At 42.0% G+C, this 21,208-nt stretch overlaps 1 protein-coding gene across 5 annotated transcripts in view; it reads left to right on the forward strand.

Annotated features, from left to right (window-relative positions):
* The window catches only part of KIAA1549L (KIAA1549 like), a 205,950-nt gene that overhangs the window by 36,733 nt on the left and 148,009 nt on the right, over positions 1-21,208 (forward strand). The gene's annotated exons all lie outside the window — the stretch shown is intronic.

The following is a 21,208-nucleotide window of genomic DNA, read 5'->3' on the forward strand; positions in this document are numbered from 1 at the left end:
AACAAAATAAACTGATGAACAAAATAGACCCAGAGACATTGAAGCATGGAACAGACTGAGGTATAGCAGAGGGAAAGGGAGGGTGGTGGGAAGAGATTAACCAAAGAACTTATGTTCATATATGTATAACCCATGGCTACAGACAATGATGTGGTAAAGGACTGGGAAGGGGCGGGAGGGGGTTGAAGGGGTCAATGGGGCGGGGGAGGGGACATCTATAAAACTTTCAACAAGAAAGATAAATTAAAAATCTACCTTTTTAAAAAACCTCTTCCCCACCTCCCACTGATAAGGCTCTTGCTTTTACACATTTTATGGTTCTTTTAAAAAGACTCATAGGACTAGGATGCTGAATGTCTAGTGGCTATATTTATTGAGGTCTTATGATGTGCCAGAGTATTAGCTAATTTAATTCCAAAGTAACCGTGGTCGGTTTCTCCAGAGAAGCAGAACCAATAGGAGATATCTCTATATCTCTATACCTGTGCTTATGTCCATACCTATACCTATCCTTATACCCAAACCTACACCTTCATACCTAGAGAGATTTATTCTAAGGAATTGGCTCACACAGTTACGGAGGCTGAGAAATCCCAAGATCTGCAGTCACAAAGCTGGACAGAGACCCAGGAAAGCAGCTAGTTTAGTTCCCGTCTGAGTCTGAGTCGAAAGGCAGGAGAAAGAAGACCGGTGTCCCAGCTTGAAGACCACGAGGCAGAGAGCAGGAATTGTTTCTTACTCAGCCTTTTATTCTCTTCAGGCCTTCGAAGGATAGGATGATGTCCCCCCACAGTGGGGGGATGCCCATTCACGTGTTAATATCATCCAGAGACAGCCTCGCAGACAATCCCAGAATAATGTTTAACCAATCACCTGGATACGCCATGGCCCAGTCAAGTCGACGTGTAAAATTAACCGCCACAGGAGAGATGATGGAAGGGAGGTACAGAATGGCGGGGTGACTTGTCCAAGGTCACATGCTGGTAATGGCGGAGGCAGAGCACAAACCCAGGCAGCCTGGCCCCCAAGTCCTCACTCCTAATTGCTTCAGCAAACTGCCTTTCAGAGGAGGAAACTGAGATGGGGGAGGAAGGACGGAAAGGAAGGAAGCGAAGGAGTCTGCTGTCGAGCCTGAGCACAGCCAACTAGTTAGGGGCAGGGCTGGGATTTGAGCCCAGGTTTCTTAACACCTGCCACCCCCCAGGAATCCTTCCACTCCAGCATGGTGTATCCTCTGGAAAGTGGACATTTTGCTTGTGAAAGGAAAAAGGTTTACCTAAACACCAGAATTGTTGATTTAAGCCTCTGTAGAGTAGTTCTAGCTGTCTTACCTTCTCAGCATTAAAATTTGTGTCTATAATATTCTAGTCCTGAAATATTCTCCGATGAGTTGGCCTGCATAGACGAGTGTGGTATTTTAATAATGCTATGTTCTGTTTCTAAAGCACGTCAGAATTTTTAGAGCACTCTTATATATATGTATTATTTAAAAAATGGATTAGCTTGACAAAGTGGATTTACTCTGGGGTGGTGGCCTTCTGTGGATGTGAATGGAAAAAAGGCTTTTATCTCCTCTTAGTCAAGATTAAAAGAGAAAAGATGCCGCATGAGAAGATGCCGCGTGAGAAGAGGAAAGGGTGCTTACTAGGTAGCTTGGCATGATCACTGCCAGGCAGCTCTGATGGACACCGAAGAGCCATGGACCAGGAGGTGTGGAGTCGTGGACACTGTGGGCGCCGAGGCCAGGCAGTTCCGAGTTTCACTCACTCTTCTGCTGCTTACCAGAGACACGTTGCATCACCTCTCGGAACCTTCCCTCATCTGTAAGATGGGAATCATTTTAGAAGGAGCTATACTATTTCAAGAAAGGTAGTAGATCTGGATTCAGTTCCAGAAACATCCCTCCGAGACCTGGGTATATGAGTCTCCATTGTCAGTCAGAAGACACTATTTTGCTATAGCTCCTGAGAGCACCTTATATGGGGTCAGAAGGGCTCTTCTGCTTTGACTTTTCCCCTTTCGGCATCTCTGTGATCAAAGTGCAGGGATTTGAAGGTCCTTTAAAGATGAAACCCTGGGGCTTCCAGACACTGGTTCTTGTTTTGCATAGAACCGTCAGAGCCACCATACGCTGGTCACTGGTCATTTCTAAACATGTCCTGGTCAGTTAGTGATTTAGAGCTGAAAAAAATCTCCATGCCGTCCTATACACTGGTTTTGTTTCTGACTCTCCCAGTCTCTCTCCCTCCTCTTTGAAATGGATCCTAATCCTGAGAAGGAGAGTCTTGGTGAGTTAGCTCGTGGGCCTGCGCAATTCGAGTCACCATGTGCCATGCATCTGGGAGAGAACCAGTCTCAGATAGACTCAGCTAAAGGTGGAAGTCATTGAACAAGGGTGCTAACAAAAAGGGGCCTAATGATAATCTCGCAGAAGGGATTTGGTGAAATTCCTGTTCCCTTGAAAATGTTAAGTTTTAGGCGTTTTCCCTGAAGAGTTTGCTTTCATTTGCAAATAGAATTCCCTTCTACTGTGGAGTTATATTAAATTACAGCATTACAGCTTGCATGGAAATGAAAGACTAAATTATGTCCAACATTTCTTAGTTGAGCAATTCATGGTTAGCCATGTTGAGTTTATCTTTTTAGTGTGAGTAATAAGCCCCCAGATCCCCTCCCTTTCCAACTAGCATAGTTTGGCCAAGTCTCAAAACACAACCAAGGTGGACTCACAGAGAAGACTTGTTCAACTGTAGGCATTCACACTTGACCGCTTAAAATTCCTTCTGACATCTCAGAGCTTCCCTCTGAATCCCCTTCCTTCTTCCTGAGTCCATTGTTTTAAAATGCCTGTAGTGAGAATGTTAGTAATGGCCTCTGTCCATTTTTGTTTGCCTGAAAATGTTTCTCTCAGCCTTGTCTTGAGAGCTAGTTTAGCTTATTCTAAATTGACAGTTATTTCTGTTCCACTTTTTGGAGATGTAATTTTCCTTTCATTTTTGGTGCTAAGAAGTCAGCTCCGTGTGTGTGAGTGACCTGCTCTTTCTCTCTGACTGCTGCTATTCTCATCATGATTTTGTTTCTTCAGTTTCACTAACGGTTGAAGTTTTTCATGCCTAGATACTGATTTCTTTTTATTTATTCTACCTGGGATTCATTGTACTTTTTCAATCTCATACTTCACATCTTCATTTTTAAAAATTTTAGCCCTTATTTTTTTGAATATTGCCTCTACCTCAGTGTCCCTGTTTTTTTCTCCTGGAAATCTGATTAGACAAATGTTAAACCTTCTCACTCTGTGCTTCCAGAGTGAGCAGGTTAATTTCTTCCAGGTATTTTACTTTTGTCTCTCTGTGCTACATTCTGGGTAATTTCTTCAAGTCTACTTGAAGGTTCATAAAATCTGTCTTTGGCTATAGCCAATGTTGCATACCTGGTTTTTTTTATTATTATATTTTATATTTAAGAAACTATTTAGCTCTTTTAAAAAATTGTGTAGTCAGTTGTCTTCATCATATCTTTAATTCTCTCTATTATTTCTTTACACACAGTCATCTATATCCGATCATTGCAAAAATCTGAAGTTTTCTGATAACTTTCACTCATAGTGACTTACTCTTATTTTTAGTGATTTTTTTTTTATTGTGAACTCACCTGCCTTGAAACTTTTTCTGTGGGAATTATTAGAGTCCTGAGCTTGACGTGTCTTTCTTAGAGAGAAAGGATTTGCATCTGTTCCAGACACAAGATAATTACAACCAAGTGCGGCTTTAATCACATTTTCAGCTTGGTGGTTGTGGTGCTTATTTTCAAGCCACAGTGGTAGTGTGATCTCTGGCCCTAAAGCTGTGAGTGTGGGCTTTTGGCTAGAGTCTCAAGAGAGTCTTTTTTTCTTTTTTCTGCTACACTAAGAGCCCAGGCCAGTATAGATAAGTCTCCTTCTGAAGGACAGAGTTTTGTTTTTTTTCCTGCCTCATTGTCTGAGGCTGTTCCATTTGAGAATTGTGGCATTTTGGAAAGGGGTATTTGATCTGGCCTGTGGCCATGATCAGGTCCCAGGCATTGTCCTCAGGTCCCCCTACCATGGCAGTGTGTAAAAACCCAGGCTCTTAGGTCAGCTGATGTCCTTGGGGCGAATGCCAGCTCTGCATTGCACAGTAAAATTATACTTTCTTCTGGTTTCTGGCTTCCAACTTACTTAATTGCAACCTCAGTCGTGTTTTAAATCAAATTTTAAAAAATTGTACGCTTCTCTATAAATGATTTGTATTAGAAGAAGCTTCTCCACCCATCTGGTTGCCGAAATCACGGTTCTGCACGTGCTAGGCGCTGTTTTGGAGGTTTGGCCTGCAGTAATGAATGAGCTTGGCAGTAAGATCCCACCTCTCACAGAGCCCCCGTTTAAGTAGGGGTGGAGAGAGGAAACAAATAATGCCTAAGATTATTTTATTTTATTATTAGATTTTTAAATCCTCATCCAAGGTTATGTTTTCATTGATTTTTTTAGAGAGAGAGGAAGAGAGGGGAGAGAGAGACAAACATCGATTGCCCTGACTGGGGATTGAACCTGAAACTCAGGTGTTTGTCCTAATCAGGAATCGCACCCACAACCTTTTGTGTGTGTGTGTGTGTGTTTCTGTGTGTGTGTGTGTGTACAGGACGATGCTCCAACCCAGTGGACCACCCCTCCAGGGCTATACCTAAGGTAATTTCAGATAGTGTTGAACACTATTATCTTTTAAAATATTCACAGTGGTTCATGCAAGGGATTTGGTCCTGAATCTCTTTATATATTTGTGTATTTATTTTAATCACCCCATCACCGTGTTGTAAGGTGAATCTACCCATTGTTCTGTGACAGTTGAATAAAAACCACCTCATTATCAAGCAATTGGTTAATTCACTGGTAAGGACTGTGTGGTAGAGAAGCCCTTGAATTTGGGCTCAGAGTTAGGTAACATCTACATCCAACAAAAGTAGTTGTCTTTATGTGATTTGTTAAAATATGTGTGATATTGAAAATGACTTTGTAATGAGAAGCTGAGAGCACTCTTGTAAGGCATGACTACAACTCTTATTTGCAGTTAACCACATTTTAAAGCCATGTTTTCATTAATAAAATATTTTACTTTATTTTTATTAGTGACATAGGTCAAGGAGTAATAAATAATTAGTACCTTCAAGCGTTCAAACGAATACGTACCTTTTGAAATTGGAAGCATGGAGAGAAAAGAAAAAGCTGAAAATGTTTTCTCTTAATGAAATAGTCAACACATCCAATAATAAAGTTGATGCAAGAGATTTTGGTCATCCAGTGATCTGCTTTGGAGTCAAATGCTATTTGAGAGAAAGCTATTTTTATAAGAAATGTCTGAAAATATCAAATCAAAGAACCCAGTAAATGAGCTTGGTTTACTGAGCCCCTCACACCTGACTTGGAAATAGCTCCTGCTGAGATATGCCAGAAAATTTTAAAGGTGTAAATGGTGGATGGGTAAGATACTATATTTTTCAAAGTTGTTGATTTTGCTTGGCATCCCAAAATTGGTTTTAATTCATTAGTAGTCAGAAAGTCTTACCCTTTTGGGGCCCCTTTGGTAGTATGGTGAAGTTTATAGATTCTTTTCAGAATGATAGTTTTAGTACTTAAACAAAATCCATGGAATTGAAAAGAAAGCCAAATCTATTGAAATACATCTTTATTCACAGACTCTGAAGAGGTATCTAGATTATTAACCTCTATGACATATTTAAATTACATCTCCATTCTTGATGGAAAGAAGTAGTTGATGATAAGACTTAATTTCCTCAACTTCTTAAAAGAGGAAGTGGAACTGGCACCAGCTGTACAGAGGCACTATAAGTCAGCAGTCTTATCTCTCACACACACACACACACACACACACACACACACAAAGGATTTCTGCTGTGGTATTTTATAAAGGAACCTTCTAAGTTCTTAATTTTGTACCTATTTTGACAATGTTTCCAGTAAAATATGAAATTAGACAAGATCAGTGCTACCTGGAATTATTGACTTTATAAGTTAAAGGTGATCTCAGAAAACAAACAAAAAGAAGGAAAAATAAACAAAATCAGTTTATCTTGGAAAGCTGTGATTTATTCATTAATTTCCACAACAGGAAGAAATACTGTTTATTCACCATTCTTTTCAGTATGAAAGAAGACATTGAACTGCCTCGAATCATTGAGAACAATCTAATTGAACATTTTTAGAGGACTGTTCATTATATTATATCCATGTAACACAATTCTGTGCAGCCATTAAAAAGAAAAGAGATACATATGCCTTTGTAGAATGAACTCTAAAATACGTCATTAAAGGGAAAAGGAGAGGTGTAGAGGAGTGCATTGTGTGTTCTCACCTGTAAAATGTGTCCATTCATAAAGCAGGGAATTTCTGGAAAGAGGCACCAGTAATTGGTAACAATGATTATTTCTGGGAAGGGACCGTGAGGTCTGGAGAGTGATGGGGAGACTTACCTTTCATTGTCTATTGTCTTGTTTGAATGTTTTGCCATGTGCATGTATTAGCAATTAATTAGTAACTAATTCATTAAAAAATGAACTTTCTAGCAGTTATTAATATTGAAATGAAATTAAAGCATGTAAAGAATATGTACTAATTAAGCCTGTCAAATAACATATTTCACTAGCTAATACACTACTTTTCTGCACCAAAAAGAAATTCTCAACAAGTAGGCTTGCTCCAAATAAAACCAAGTGCAACCCAACTTCAGGGTGCGGATGGCGAGGCCCAGGGTTCATGGTGTGCCCCTGTCCTGAGTGTCCTGGGCCTGGTCTCTGCCTGGCACGCACACCGTCTTGTGGCTGTCTGTGTCATCTTCTGCTCTTCTCCTTGTCTGTCAGCTCCTGGAAGCATGTGCCTCACACAGTGCCTGGTGCAGACCTGGCCCACAGTAAGTGGTGAGAGAATGAGTCAGTCTTCATCGTGCCAGGAGTGAAGTCTAGGGGAATAGAAATAGGTAGTAGGCCCAGAATCTTCCTTTGGCAGAGAAGGCGGCACAGCCAGACCCTACGTCCTGGTGGTTCCAGCTGGATGGAGGAGGCAAAGGGAAGGGTGGAGGTGATGAGGGCATCATTCCTTGGCAGCCTTACTTTTGCCCCAGACCTCTGTGGTGGGGGTGGTTGCTGGTGGAGGAGACAAAGCCAGCAGAACAGTGGGAACAGTAGGTGGGAGCAGACCAGAGAGAAGTTGGATGACAGCAGTTGTTCGGTAAAATTTCACAGTGCCTTTCAAGAATGAAATTCAATTTATATTTAGAATTTGATTTTAATCCAGAAGGAACACACAAGCTGGTTAGTATTAAGACTGTAAGAAATGATTTGTGTCAGTTATTGAAAGGATTTGTAATCAAGTATGAAGGGGATGTCTGGTCATGCTCATTCATTTATTCATTCATTCATTTACTCCGTATTGATCGCTAAGGCATTGTGTCCCGTGGGGGATACAGAGATGAATGAGATGGGTCTTCTTCCCTAGTAGCTGACCACCAAAAAGGGATTTTGCACATTGGCTGAGACTGGCTTCAGATTCCTGGGTTTCAAATCCTGGCTCCTTGCTACCTTGTGACCTTGAGAAGTTGTTCAAGTTCCTTGTGCTTCGCTTTTCTCATTGTTAATATGGCGGGGAAGAGGGGTTAGTAGTACTTTTTTCATAGGGTTAAATAAGGTAATAGATATAAAATTCTTAGGGCAGTGCCTGGAACAGCCAGGATTCAATAAAGGTCAGTTAAAAACCCCCATTTATTGATTCATTGAACATTTTTGGAGCTCCTGCCCTGTCCTAGGTACCGTTGTAGGGTGGAGGGGAAAACTTGGCTGTCAGCTGGTGTATTAGTTATCTCCTCCTTTGCAACAAATTTGCCAACACTTAGTGGCTTGAAACCGTGATAGGCTTTACTTATGTCTCTCAGTTTCTGTGGCTCATAAAATCAGGATCAGCCTGGCTGGATGGTTCTACTCCAGTTTCACATGAGTTCATAGCTAACATATTGGTGAGAACCGCAGTCATCTGAAGTCTTGACGGGGCTGAAAGATGCATTTCTAAGGTGTCTCACTCATATGACTATTGTGTGAAATAAAAAGTATAATTACAAGGTAAGAAAAGCATTTTCCAGAAGTTGCTTTTATATAGTAATTTATTTTTTAAAAAACACATCAGAGGAAGCATATTTTACAGCTGTTTCTGAACTGAAAACTCCACTCGTTGATAGATGCTGCTTGTGCTGCGGCTGTAAACGTAGACTCAGAGCACGAATACCAGAGATGCATGTCCTTCCCACTCTGGAACCTTATCCTCAATACTGTATGCATTTGTCTTTTAAAACATATTTCCTTGCTGCAGTAGCAATACATTTAGTTTTCCCTATAGACTTGACGTGAGATGTGGGTTTTGGCATCTCTCTTGACTTGAAGATATTTTTAATGCCACATTGGTCCTGGATAGAGACACAGTTCAGGAAATTTTACAGTAAAGGAGGTTGCAGCTCTGTGTTGAGGATAGAGTTAGTCAGATATTATATATACTACTGAACTCTAGAATCAGCTTGACAGGTTTTTTGGTTATTATTTTCCCAGTCTTTAGTGCCTGAAAAAAAATGTTGGCAGGCTTGAAAATGCTTTCTTGTGGCCCCCTGCTTGTTCCTTGTACATGAAATTCAGGAAACAGCTACTCAGAGAACAGAGAAAACCTTCATAGATTTCCAGGTGCTATCTTTTTTTTTTTTTTAATATATATCTTTAGTGATTTCAGAGAGAGGAAGGGAGGGGGGAGAGAGAGAAACATCAATGATGAGAGTCACCGATTGGCCGCCTCCTGCACGCCCCCTGCTGGGGATCCAGCCCACAACCCAGGCATGCGCCCTGACCGGGAATCGTGCCGGGATCTCCTGGATCCTAGGTCGATGCTCAACCGCTGAGCCACACTGGTCCGGCTTCCAGGTACTATCTTTATGAAATTTCTCCTCAGTGCCAGCTGTATTCAGGTAATCTCAGTGTATTAATACCGTTGAAAACTGTTTCAAAAGAAGCAACTTGGCCCCAGTAATTTTTTCTGGTCCCTATTTTTCCTTAGTAACTCACTTTGATTTTTGTCGTGTTACCAGCCTCTACCCACACGTAGCAATGTAAATGTTTATTATCAAAGAATAAACCTTCAGATGTTGCAGAGGCAATTAACTTTTGGTTCTACTGAAAAAGTAGAACTCAAATCTGATCTGAAATTGGAATAAAAAGTTGACAGTAATAGTCTCTGGGCGGTGGGACTATGGGCATTTTTTCCTTCCTTCTGGTTTTCATCCCTCCCATTCCAGTGCCAATAATGAACATGTATTATTATTTTATGGTAGGTTTAAAACCAAGAAAACTTGTTTTTCAACATTTCGACTGTGTTATCTCTAGCTATTCTTTTTGTACAATGGATCCTGATCTCTCACTCCTTTCATTCTTTGGAGATCACTTTTCAATGTCAGTAATGGTGGGTTGAGTGATGGCTTCAAGTGGCAGATGAGGATTCTCATTTATTAACTAAAAGTTGACTGGAGAAGGTTAGTGGGACAAAGGGGAGCCAAGCAAATCAGACCACCAGGGCCAAGGAGGAGACATTTAGTCCCACCCCATAACTCTTAGATCTTATCAAGAAAGTCCAGAAATGACCGTTTTTCTGCGACTCTCTGTGATTGGCAGTTGGGCATGTGAAGCTGCCAAGCCCGGTTTTGCCCTGACACATGTCTGCCAAAGTGCCTTTCTCCTGGTGCTTTTGAAATACAGTCTGTCGTCTCCTGACCTTTCTGTCAGATCTCATGATTGCATCTTCCTCCCACCGAAATCACAAACATCAGGTGGTTTGTGGGTACACTACCTCTGCCTGGCCCACGGTAAACAGATGACTCTGTGATAGATATGTCAGATGAAGTCCTGGTCTGGAAGAAAAAGAAGGTACTGGGTTGGAACAAATAAGACAGCATTGAAAATAAGCTCTAAATATTTGACCAGCTCACCAGTTTTCAACTCCCAGGCTCTGATTCTTGCAGAAAGCACACATAGGTGACAAAAATAGATGACATCAGCTTTCTAGCCAACCCAGTGGCTATACATCACTGTTTGTCTTGAGCAAATAGCTATTTGCCAAGCTGCTTCAGTGGCTTGATGGTATGCTCATAGCCTTTCTTTAAATGAGGGTTTCAGAGGTTACTCCGTGAGTCTGATAACCGAAAACCTCATCAAGGTATAACCTCAGAAACTTCTTTATCTTGAAGGTGAAGAAAGACAAATATAAGGAAACCATTTGATACACAATCACTTGGGATGAAGACGGGCATGTGTGGGCTTTCAGTATTGGTGCAAGCAAAGAAAACCTTCAGGAGAGCTCTCTGCACAAAGAGCCTATGGTTCTTTGCTCAACTCCAACATTGAGAAAGTCTTCAGCCCTACAGAGCCTAAGTGGCGAGTCCCTGATTGCTGTTTTCCAAAAGTATGCTGGACAGGGTCATAATAATCTCAAACTCTCCACAGGGAGTTCCTAAATGTCATTAAGACAGACTGGCTGCCTTCACTAAGAACCAGAAGGACCCTGGTGTCCTTGACCACATGATGAAGAAACTAGACCTCAACTGTGATGGGCAGCTAGAATTCCAAACACTCCCTAATCTTATTGGGATCTTGGTGGGCCTTGCTATGACTCTTTCCTCATAGCTGGCCATTCCCACAAGCAAATCTGAGGAGCCTGACCTCCAAGCCTCCATTTACTCTTTCAGCTTCCCAATCTTCATTTATTCTTCACGGCCCACACATTCAGAATCAGTGCACCCACCATGCCATGAAGGCTCCTTCTACTGGTAGTAATAAAACAATATAGTTTTAAAAACTAGACAGGCACACACACACACACGCACACACACACACACACCCTCCCTCAGGTGTGTAGATATAAGCCATTAAGTTTCTTTCCAACAGTTGTCTATGTGGGCCTACTGTGTGCAATTCACCAAGGATTCAAAACGGAAGAAGATATAAAATTTCCATCTAGGATTTCATAGCTTTAGATAGGGCAATGGAACCTATTAGCAAATAGATTTTTCAAAGTTGAAGGTGGAAATTGCCCCAGGGAAGGCATAAAGTGTTATGTGCTCAACTCTTAACTTTTTACAACAGGACAACATGAAAAACCAGCCTGGATATGTTTATAAGCATCCACAGGCACATAAAGAGCCGTGTTCCTTTTCTGAAGTTCCCCTGGCATATGGCCGTTTCCCCCTATGTTACTGCACACGCTGTGCAATTTATCATCACCCATTCTGCTCAGTCTCTGCTCCGAGTCGATTTGTTTGCTTTGTAGCTAAAGGGTTATTTGGGGAACTCTTCTGCTCTTGTCTGGAAGAAAACAGGAATGTCTCCTTTCTCCACCCGTCAGCCATGTTTCAGTGGAGTAGACTAAACTTCTCTCCAAGACTTATCCCAGCTGAGGGAACGGAATCGGACCATCTGAAAAACCCCCTCAGAATCAGAATCTAGGACCTTCCTCATCCTTGGACAAGTCTCCAAAGAGCCAGCCTCCGCTTCCTTCCCACTCTTTTAGACTTCTCTGGGGCTCCTGTAGCGTTCAAGAGCCCTTAGTTATTATTTATTGGGTGCCTAGCACTAGTCCTAGGCATTTTACATACATCTACCTCGAATTCTCTCACAATATGTGAAGAAACAGGTCAAGAAGTCAAGTGATTTGTCCAAGGTCACACAGCTAGACCCTAGTCTGTTTGCCTCCTAACACCCACGTTTTCCCTGTCATGCTAATTCTAAATAAAAGATTCCAATAAAAGAGATCTCCTTAAATTTATAGAAAAAAACCCCCACCCAGACTCAGAGACTTTAAAAATAGTCTTCATTTGCCCAGTTCGTTCACATCAATAATCTCTTCATTGGCCTGCCCTTCTTAGGCCCAGGAGGTCGGTGCTGTTAGGGAAGAAAGAGCGGGAAAAGGGAGATGGCCATCAGAGCTGCCCCACTGTGCAAGGGAGGTTAGTTCCATCTTTTTCCTACACTAGAAGCCCTGTGGTGATTGGCTGCTCGTGAGATGGTTTTTACCTGTTGCCCGGTAGTTCAGCCTATTGGGCATTTCTCTGAGGGCCTCTTCCCCTTCTTTGAGTGTCTTTTTCCCTCATGGATCTTTCTGCTTTGCAAGGACCTGGAGGCTGTGGTGAGTGAGGTAGGTGGTGGGGTCCAAACCTCTGTCTAATTGTTTTATGAAGTGGGAGTTTTTCCTGCACGCTCCCTACCACCCATTCAGGTGATTTAAACCTGGCCAGAAGAGGCTCATGCTTACCCTTAAAAAGAAAATTGTCCAGCTGCACGTGCATTTGTAAGATGGTTTTGATGAATTTGATTCTATCCTGGGAAGCCACATGCACCCTCAGAGTGGCTCACATAGGATGGCACTGCTCTTTCAGGGTGAAGTTGGATCCTTACAAATGTCACAGGATAAGTGAAGAAAAGGAGATAGTGAGGGTGTCAGTGAATTGCAGAGCTGTGAAAATTTGAGATTTTGTGGAGGAGTCATATTATTTCTGGAAAGAACATCTGCAAGGATGCGAGGGTCTCTAAATTTTTCTGCAGAGGGTTTTAGTTTCAGCTTCCTCCAGATCCTAGGATGACTGGCAAAGCTGGGGAATGGAGGATGATAGTTACCGAAGTAAGACTGTCACAGGGGGAGCTTCTAGTTAATAGTAAGTTCAAATATGAGTCAGCAGTATGAAATGGTTGGCTGAAATTGCTGATTCATTCCTAGGCCTTGTTAATAGCAATACAGTATCTAGAATCAGAGATGTAATTGCTCCCCCATACACAGGGATGCTGGGCAGATGTTCCTAGAGTATTGGGTTCATTTCTGGAATTTCACTAGTTCAGTTCTGTTTTGTTTAGGGAGTTCTAGAATCTTTCTGGATCGCTTTTGGGGGCTCCAAAAGCAGGAGTTGTCGGAGGTGACAGCATATGATCATATCATGAATATAATTGAATACGGCCAAGGAGATTTCAGTTTCAACTTAAATTCCTAACAAACCAGGTAAAAATAGCTAAGAAGTATTAATACTTAATCATCGTTGGGTACCTGCAGCTTCTGCTTTAAGTAATGTTTAACTTTGAAAACCGTTTTTATTATGCTTAAGCTGTATGAAGATAAACTCAAAAGGAAAACACAGTAATAGTTCCCTCAACATTCAGCTGATCTCTTCTAGGTGCACAGTGCCAGGCAAAATATTATAGGGATACAAATATGATGAGCACATCTTTTCCCTCCCTCTGTTCCTTGAGGTTTTCACGTCTCCATTACCAGAATGTTTACATGCTCTCTGGGGAGACAAGTAACACTGAATAAAAAGTCAGGTAACAATTAAGGGCAAGAATAGGAGCCCTTTGAGCTAAGACCTGACCTCTCTGCTCACTGCTCTTCTGCAAGCTCTCTGCTTAGAACCACACACAAAGCAGAAAGGGCTCTGAGCTGATGAATTAGATATGAAGAAGTCCTGGAATTAAAACAAGTTTACTGAGAATTCTTCATACCATTGTTTATGCCCTAACTCTTCTTTCTTTACAAACATTTCTAACTAACTTCAGTTCCAGCATCCCAGTGTTAGCGAATCAGAGGCAACAAATTAAATGGGAAAAGGGGCTACCATGGACACAGGCAACTACCTTTTTGAAACAAGCAAGGCAATCCATAAATATAGGTACACACCCTGACAGTAATTGGGTTTGACATTAATAGCTAGGCAACAGATGTGACGGAAAGCTATAAAAATCTGTGCCTGGGGGTAGGCTTAAATAGCCCCACAGAGCCAGTGACCCTGAGGGCTTCATTGCATTAAGATGCATTATAGTAATTGATGTGTTTCTTCTGAGCCTGATAGCCTGTGTTCATAACAGTGACCCTGAGACCTGCAGGAAAGATTAAATTATGCTCAGTGGATACTGTTGAAGAAGGTATATGGGTATATATTTTGTTTTTTTCCTTAAATCATTTTAGAAAGACATCCTTCCTAAGATCTAAAGCATTGGCACTGTCATAGAAGAAATATCTTTAGAAAAGAAATAAGATGAAAAGGGATTGCTGCTTTAAAAAGTTTCAAGACCATTTGGCAAAACAAAGGTTTAGTGATTGTTGCTTAGTTTTCCAGAAAGCTTGGTTAGCCACAAGAACTCATGTTCTAAGGGGATTCTCTGGATTGCCAACAAAATAAACGTTACAGAACTGTGCTGTCCAAAATGGCAGCCCCAGTAACCTATGAGCATTTAAACTTAAATAAAATGAAAAATTCAGTGCCTTGGTTGCACTGGCCACATTTCAAGTGCCCACTAACTATCCACGGCTAATGGCTACAATACTGGACAGTGCAGATGTAAACTATTTTCATCATTATGGAAAATTCTGTTGGACGTCACTGCTGTAGACAGTGAGGCGAAAGGAAGGCCACAGGCAGGACTTACAGCAACCATATAGACACTTTTCGGTATTAGTCTCCTGTTTGCCTCATGGTTTTTGAGTATTTGAATTAATTTCATATTGTAATTCCAGTCAGGTTTGGCTCTGTTAAAATCATAGGCAGAAAAATGCTGCATCTGAGATGGTTTACTTAAGTGTTGTCTACATAATTTAGGGGCAGCCAGAAAAGTTATTTACAAATGCAATGCTTCTGAGAACCTTTTTTTTAAATGGACAGAAGGTTCTGGAAAAATCACAGAGGTCACAGGGTTCTTGGTTAATTCCGTGCTAAGTAATTGGTGTACTTATCTTAATTTTTTTTCAGAGTTCATTCTGTAAGCTGTATGTTGGAAGCAGTAGGGAAGAAAATCTCCATGAGGTCTTCCAAACAGATTTTAGGGAGAAAAAATGTTTTTGCTGCTGAAACACTGTCGTATACCTGAGGAGGAAATGTTTGCCAGCTCACCGGGCTGATCTTTGAGTGACGATCGTGATAAAGGAGACATCCCTTAAGACGAATGGAAGGCCAGTGAGTGACGGGGGAGATCAGGGTGCTCAGTTACAGGCCAGGGAACCCCTCTTTAGCCGGCTGATAGTCTTCATGATATATGTGAACTTAAATTGGAAAGAGGAGAAAGTAAAGTCAGTTTAATAGGTAGTTTATAATTTGAGCGGGGAACTAAATGACTTTCTTTCTCAATCTTATAAAACTCAAATCGATGATCTAATTTATTTCTCCCCCAAGGGCAGCTGATACTGTGTTGGAGGTGGGGGTCATGAAAATGTCATAATGGTCTATGGCGTGCCTTTAGCAACCTACGTATTTTATACATGTGAGTTAATGAAAATATATTGGTTTATTGAACATGCTGAACTTTGTAGGGTGTATGTAGGAAACAACTTCGCTCTTTCTTATATCTTTCCCTTTCAATCCCTCAGCTTTTCTAACCACTCCCAGCTCAGGTCTCCCTTGGTCAGGAAACAGGTGGGGGGAAGAAAGATGGTTAATGGGTTTCATCTCTGCTTCTTGTTTCCCCTCATCCTTCCCGTAGCTGCTGTAGTGAGGAGAATTGGGGGTGAGGGAGAGGAAAGTCAGGGTCAAGGATGAGCAATGATCTTACCTGATGCTGTAGTTTGTTATCAGGACCTTCTGGGTTGGCAGGCGCACAATTGCCGGCTCAGTGTGAGGCACTTTGGAGGGATCTCTGAGCCTCCTATTGCTCAGGCTTCTCTTTTTTCTTTTTTTAAAATATCTTTATTGATTTCAGAGGGAGGAAAGGAGAGGGAGAGAGAGAGATAGAAACATCAATGATGAGAGAATCGTTGATGGGCTGCCTCCTGCACGCCCCCCACTGGGAATCGAATTGCAATCTCCTGCATCCTAGGTTGATGCTCAACCACTGAGCCACATCCAGCAGGGCAGGCTTCTCATTTTTCCAAGTGAGGAAAGAACTTCAGTCCCGTCTACAGGGGAGGGAAGGGGAGGGCGTGTGGTGAAATATGCAGCAAACTGATAACTCTTCTTCATAGAAAATATCTTTGCCTTCCCAATGAATTCTTCTCCTTATCTTATAGAAGGTGGGTGGTGAGCTCAAGCTGGTGGAACTGGCTCTTGGCAGGTCCTGCCAGGGTGGTTCAAGATAAGAGGGTTCTTGGACTCTGTTGAATGGTTTTGCCTTGTGGAGCCTCAACAACTCTGTGACCACAAGAAACGGAATTTAACATCCTGTCACAAAAGCATCTGGACCTCTTAGCCAGGAGGCGGCCTAGTTTAACGGACTGCTCAGCTAGGAACCAGTTCCCATATACCTGGTAGTGAACCCAGGAGTACATGGCATTTCAGTTTAATGCGGCTCACAAGGATCTAAGTCTCTTTGAGGAGAAAAGACTGAGAAACACAAGCTCACTCTGCATTACATGTAATCCATGCTCATCTTGGTGTTTCCACAGCATTCATTTAGTAAGCATTCATTGGGTCTACTGGATTTGCGGGGTTGGTGGTCAGGGAAGACTTCCTGGAGGTAGCAAGCTCTTCTGAACTAGGCTTTGGAAGAGGAATAGGATGTGCCTACAAAGGTGAGTGGTACCATCTTTAGGCCTGGACAATAGGGACCCACCGTAGCCCTCCTCCGTCTGCATGTCTCCATGAAGACAGAGGATATGCAGGGCTAAGAGGCCAGGCCCACCCAGAGTCCATGCCATTCCTTCTAGCATCTAGAATATGTGTCATGCTCTGGGGACTCAGGACCCTGGAATTTCCTCTCCACATCTACCTCCATGGCTTGTGTGGGCCTCCTTCCCTCCTCCGAAGGGCAGACTATAGCACCAGTGTGTGTACCCACAGGCCCAAGAGATGACAAAGAAGTGACTGTTTGAGGTGGCTGAGATAGAAGAATTTCAGCATTTCCATTAGCACGAGGCCACTTGGTGTAGGATGGAGCTGGGGTTGGAAAATAAGATGGGGCCAGATGAGGGCCAGGAGCCAAACACCAGAGTAAGAATTCTGTATTTGAAGCTGGCCTTCTAGGTCATTATGAAGGAATCAATATTAAGTTAGGATAGAACATACTTTATGCAATAGTTTACCATCTTGATTTATAACTTTTAAATATTTACATTTATAGAGCATTGACCTTCATTTGTACTCTTGCTCCAGGATCTGCAAATGTTAAGAGTGGGACTGAAGGGTAAGCACATTAATTTGGGCGATTGAATGGCTCCAGGTCATAGGGCTAAATGATAGCTCTACATTAATTAGAAAAGAATCCTAATTAGGAAGAGATCCAAGAACCAGGTGAACTTTAGGCAAAACCTTCAATTATAAGAAGGCGCAGTTTGGTGAGGTAAGACAACTGCAAGTAGGGAGATGAGGGTGTCTGAGGGGAGCAGTGTTAGAGTGGGCCTGTCTTAGACTCTCACAGATGCCGCCTGGCACAGAGCAGGTCTTGAGAATAATCACTGGTTGCTCTGTTTGCAGGACTGGTAGTATTCAGAGTACAGACATCTGAAAAAAGAGGGTGATCATAAAAGAAGAAGGGCAGGTGGCCCCTACCCAGGTGTGTTTTTCACTAACGCACCCATCAAGTGGCAGGTATCACTGTCCTGCTGTAGTTGGGATGAGGGCTTGAGGTGCCCACTGGATGAGTGCTTTTGTCCCCCATGGGAAGTTCTACGTAGATTTAGGAAAAGCGTAGAATTAACAGTGTTAAACTTGGAGAACACAAGACTTAGAATTTGGGAAGTGCTGGCGTCTGAAAGTGACAGGATGGTAGGAGTGGTAAGATGAAGAGTTTCAAGCTTTTAAACAACATGCTTATTATTTACATTGCTTTGTATAATCCTCAGTTCTCCAGTTTTGATTGTAATTACCGGCTGCTGTGAGCTGGGCTTTTAAAATGGACTGTATTTATAAATTTGGGCATTTGGGTGCTAGTGGAGAGTTTATTTCAGCTTTATAGCAGCTTGAATTGATGATAGCGTTAAAGGATGCTGGGCTTCTTCACCCACTTAGCTCAGGTACAGCTATTTCTAACCTTGCTGGGGTGGAGGTGGGGTTCGCATCTGTCTTCATTTGGAACTATGCCCTGACTTCACCCCTTCAGAGGTCTGCTTCCTCCATCTGCCTGGGTGTGTTTGGAGGAGAGGAGGTGGGCACAGCAGATCTTTCTGAAGGGTGTTTTGTGTCAACTCCTTTGGAAATGATCATGCGCATTTGGAGCTATTACCCAACAGATCTGCTTTCTAATGTCACATTAATGGCCTTTGGCCACTTGGTTGTGCTCTGTCTCGCACGAGTCCTGTCTTACGATGCTCAGTGCAGAAGGGTGTGCTTGTTCCAACAATGCCCTATCAGCAGCATAACATATTACTTTTTATTTGTCACTATGAAAGGGGTGATGAGTTGAAAACCCAGTGTCCTGGAGGATATGGGAAACTGATTCTGATTCATGGCCTCTATCAGTCTTTCCCGCTGGTCAGCTTGTAGAAATAGCCTTTGTCCCGCATACTCCTTTTATCTTCTTTTCTCCCTTAGCAACCCACAGTATATCTTTTATGTTTCTCTCTATAGTCCCTACTCTTTATGAGAGCACTTCCTTTCACAGAAAGTGATTAGAATATATGACTAGCTGATCATGGCTACCTAGGATGGGGCTATCTTAATCTCTCAGACATAGTAAATAATTAATCCCAAGTGCTCTCAGGCCCCAGGGAGGGACCTCAGCTCCACTGGAGTAGAATTAGAAAATTGGCTTCTCAGGAGGACCTCTTGATGGGAGGGATGAGAGCACAGAGATTGAGATGAGGTGTGTGGAGGAGGTGGCTGAACATGCAGGTATGTATCTCATTTTGAAGTGCTTTGGCACCAATCACTACACACAGCCCAACCAAAGTTGACTGCCTGGCATTGTGAGGCTGGGGATGTGGGATGGAAAAATTCTATTTGTTAGACTCACCTGGTTGTGTATATGTATATGAGTGGGTTAATGGGTTCCTGGTGTATAGGAGCCAACTACTGGCTTAAAAACATGGTATGTGAGCACTGATACATTCAGTCATGTCTTTGGCTTGCTTGAGTACATGAATGTTGAGTGTCTTTGGCTTGGGCATTTATTGTGAATGTGTGTGCATTTGTCTGCCTGGTACCTGGTTGCATACTTGTTGGTTGCAGGGAGATTTATGCATATTTGGTAGTCTGTAGGCCTTGGCAAAGTATATTAAATTAAAAATAATTCCCATACCTATGTGCTCCTGCTAAATAAATACATAAACAAAAAAAGCCCTCTTAAGCATTTACATTTTGTTCCTTGCAAGGATTGGTACTGGCAAAAATGATCCTGAGAGAAATGGGACTTCTGGTCTTTGCTGTATGGGATTATTAAAAATGGATTTGCATGTATATGTTTACATGCAGAGAAAAACATTCTGGAAAGGTAGAGACCAAAATGCCAGTATAGTTATCTCTGCACAGTGGGATTATGGGAGACTGACTGTCTTCCTTCTCTTGATTTTTTTTTTTTTTAATAGTGAAATTGCTTTGCTGGGGTATTTAAAAACAGGTTGGGAAAAAAAGGAAGAGCATTAAAATTGAGTTGGAGGTTGATTTTTTTTTTTTCTACATATATCTACTTATCTATATATATTTCTGTATCTCTAAAGAGGAATCAGTTGTACTTTATGTTTTCATAAGAAATCAGGGTGTTTTGTTTTTTGTTTTGCTTAGTAAAAAAGGAAAACAAAGCATTCTTATAGACCAGCCTTTCAATAAAAAGGAAAATTGATACTTACAGAAAACTCCATAGGCTGGTGTAATAATGCTATTAGGTATTGAGCAGCTGTGTTGTGCCAGGAACTTTACACATATTATTTCCATTTGTTTCAACAACACTGCTTGGTAGGTGATAGCATCTACATTTTATAAATGGGCTGCAAAGAGGTTAAGCAGCCTGCCCAAGGCTGCATAGCAGGTCAGTGCTGAGCTGGGATTTGAGCAAATGCCTGATTCTAAACTTCGGTTCTTCCCATATGCCAAGCTGCCTCCCTCAACGCAGGGCGTCCGGGATCACTGAAACGGCAGCTTGTAGGTGTTTGCTGTATATCGTGACAGCTCTTTGTCCCCAGGCATTTCATTCTACCTCATGCCTGAATAACTAAATGGTTCACACCTGTGCAACCTTTTCTCCCCATAGGCCCAAGTGTTACTGTTGCTAAATAAATGATCTGGTTAAAAAAATCTACCCCAAAAATAAAATCAGCTAACATTTAGAGTGCTCACCACCTGCCAGACATACTAGGTCTTGTATGTGAATTGTCTCATTATGTTCTCACAGCAGCCCTGGGAGGCAGATAGTATTATGACCCTCATTTTGCAGATGTAGAAATTGAGAAATCGAGAACCTCTCAACTTGTGCAGGGTCACCGAGCTAATGGGTATTAGAGCTGGTTTCAGGGCCCAGGCAGTTCACTCCAGAGCTACATCAGGACGCAGTGCTGTGGAAAGTGTCAGCTTCGTCCTTGCTGGCTCGTGATTGCTAAGCCTCTGCCAGGCTGAAGCCGAGGCTGGGGAGACTTTCTGAGACAAGGATGGTGTCTGCCGAATCTCAGAGTGTCTGAGTTATTTAGTGGCTAGCCAATTCCTAATTCGTAAGTGAATCACTGAATGGGTAAAATTCATCAATCAGCAGCTCTTCCCTTGGGCTTTTGCTGGAGAATATCTAGAACTGTCTAATACGCCAAATGTCTGTAAAAACTGGACGGAGAACATTGAAGTTTAGGGAAGGTAACTTAGGGACCATATTTCTGTTTCTCTGGATGTGTTTAGCTCCATCTGTGGATTGTAGTAGACTATGAGAAGGTGACACTCTAAGACCACATGAGCTTAGTGATGGACAATTGTTTTCATTAAGCTGTGTTTTTATATTAGCCTTCAAATTGTTTTTGAAGGTTTTGACAAAATTATCGGCAATTTACAACTTATGTAACATTTAAAAGAAATTCTTATCTGAGTTTTGTATTAGGAATAGCTTTGGCTTCCCTGAGAAGCTAGTGTGTTTCTTCCCAAATAATAAGAATTATGTAATTTAACCTAAGTTCATTTTTACCATGGCTGCCAGGAAGCTCGACACTAGGAGACAGTGTATTCAGCCTGAGCCCTTTGGTGTCAGCTGCTTGAGTTCAGAACCTGATTCTTCAGATTAC

Source organism: Miniopterus schreibersii (assembly GCF_964146895.1).
Source record: "Miniopterus schreibersii genome assembly, chromosome: 12".
Classification (NCBI taxonomy): Eukaryota; Metazoa; Chordata; class Mammalia; order Chiroptera; family Miniopteridae; genus Miniopterus; species Miniopterus schreibersii.